This window comes from Oratosquilla oratoria, chromosome 32 (assembly GCF_046742065.1).
Source record: "Oratosquilla oratoria isolate Oo_2021 chromosome 32, ASM4674206v1, whole genome shotgun sequence".
In the NCBI taxonomy this organism is placed as follows: domain Eukaryota; kingdom Metazoa; phylum Arthropoda; class Malacostraca; order Stomatopoda; family Squillidae; genus Oratosquilla; species Oratosquilla oratoria.
In genome coordinates this window covers 35,249,659-35,252,158 of record NC_134808.1, presented here as the reverse complement: position 1 = coordinate 35,252,158, position 2,500 = coordinate 35,249,659, and positions in this window count along the sequence as shown.

The following is a 2,500-nucleotide window of genomic DNA, read 5'->3' as shown; positions in this document are numbered from 1 at the left end:
TGACTAGATATGATTGACATTTTGATTAATAGATTGACTGACCCCCGTGATTATGAATGACTTACTGACTATATGTATCACTACTCCTCAACGACTTACTGGATCAGCACTGACTGAATACCACATGACTAATTGACTGACAGACATTTGGAATGAATGAATGGCTCTAACTATTGCCTCGCATACTCTCTACAAAACTCAGTCTCAGTTGTTATTGAAATACTCTTATATACTTTTTTTTTTTTTACTCTATTTCTATCCTATCTCTTTCCTCTCCTTCCCCTTCTCTCTATCTGTCCTCTCATACTTACCCTAATCTTTTCACCATCAAATTGGTCTTTGGACATCTTGATCTTCCTTGTCTTCCCTTTAATTTTTCGTTCTTCTCCCTTTATTTTTTCACCACACCCCCACCGCAGACGACTGAATTCTTCTGTCTCTGCTTCTTTTCGTTTTCGTCTAACCCCTTCCTCTCTACCTCCCTCTCTATCTCACCCTCCTCCTGCTCTTCTCTTTTGTATAATCTTCCTTTTGTTCTTCTTTGAGCAGAAAACGTGCTACCTCTCAAATCCTCTCCCCTTCCTCCCTTTGGTCCAATGCTCTTCTCTCCTCCTCTCCTCCTACTCTTCCTCATCCTTCTTCACTCTCGCTTTTCACATTATTCCACCTGCTTCTCTCTCTGTACCCATTCTCCTCCTGTATCTCCTGTTTTGCTTACTTTTCCTCTTCCTCCTCCTATCCCTTAACCTCCCCTTCTTTCCTAATCGTCCTGTTATCTATCCCCCTCTTCTTCTACTTTCTTGACTCTCTTCTTAATCCACCTACCCCTCTTTCTCTTCCTCCTTCCTCCTCTCCTCTTATTCTTTTTTTCTTTAATATTCCACCCATTTTCCTTACATACGCCTACTTACTCCCCTATCCAAACCCCTTCCCATCCCATCTTCTTTCTTTCATTCCTCTCTTCACTTTCTACTCATCATAACCATATCTTTCCCTGTCATCGTTCCTTCCTCACCACCTTCTCCCAAGTACCAGGCGCCTTCCCTCCCTCCCTCCCTCCCTCCCTCCCTCCCTCCCTCCCCCACCCCCCATCACAATGCCCCTCTCTTTCTCTCCTTCCTATCTCCCCATGTCTCCACTTTCTCTTTCCTTCATCATCAGACCCTTCCACCATCACCAACGATGCCTCCGTCTCAAATTCCAATTCCTCCTCTTTCACCACATCCTCCTTCTCCTACTACGTCTCCTCCTCCTCCTCCTCCTCCTCCTCCTCCTCCTCCTCCTCCTCCTCCCTCCTCCTCACTCTCCTTCTTTTCCTCCCCCTCCTCCACCTCCTCCTCCTCTTTCGAAGTCTGTTCCCCTCACCTGCACCTCCTCCCTCCCCTCCTTTCCTCCTCCTCTTTTCACCTCCCCTCTTGGGCCCTCCCCCTTGTTCCCACCCCTCCTCTTCGCTGCTCTTTTTTCTACTCTTTATCTTGCACCCTTTTATTCTTTCCATTCCGTCCCTTTTCCCCTCCCTCCCTCCCTTCCTCCTACTTCTCCTCCTTTTCTCAACGTACAAAGGTCCTTTTCTCTCTTTATTACTTACTAGTCCTTCGAGCGTACCATCACGGCTCTCTCTTGTCTCTCTTTTGCTCTCTGTATTCCTTGCGCCTCTTCGGGCCTTTCGGCTCTTCCATCTCTTCCTTCTCCTCCTTCTTCTGCTCCTCCTCCTCCTCCTACTCCTCCTTTTACTCCTCCTCCTCCTATTCCTACTCCTCCTTCTATTTCTATTCCTCCTCCAACTACTCCTCCATGTCTTCCTCCACCTCCTACGACTCCTACGACTCCTCCTCCTTATCTTTCTCCTCCTCCTCCTTCTCCTCTTTTCACTCCTCCTCCTCTTTTATCTCTTCCACCTCTTCCACCTCCTCCACCTCCACCTTCTCCTCCTCTTCCTTTACCTCCTCCACCTCCTCCACCTCTTCCACCTCCTCCACCTCCATCATCTCCTCCTCCTCCTCCTCCTCTACCTCCTCCTACTCCTCCTCTTCCTCATATTCCTACTACTCCTCCTACTCCTACTCCTCTTCCTCCTCACTCACCATTTTCCTCTTTTCTCGTCCCCCTTCCAATTCCCATTCTATCTAATCTCTCTCTCTCTCTATCTCTCTCTCCCTCTCTCTCTCTCTCTCTCTCTCTCTATCTCTCTCTCTCTCTCTCTCTCTCTCTCTCTATCTCTCTCTCTCTCTCTCACTTTCTTTTCTCTGTCTTTCGTAATCACATTCATAAACACACACACACACACACACACACACACACACACACACACACACACACACACACACACACACACACACACACACACACACACACACACACACACACACACACACACACACACACACACACACACACACACACACACACACACACACACACACACACACACAGAAACAAACTAATTCAATTGTCTGAGAGGAAATACTTTGTCCAAAAATTATCGTCTTCTTTAGCTTCC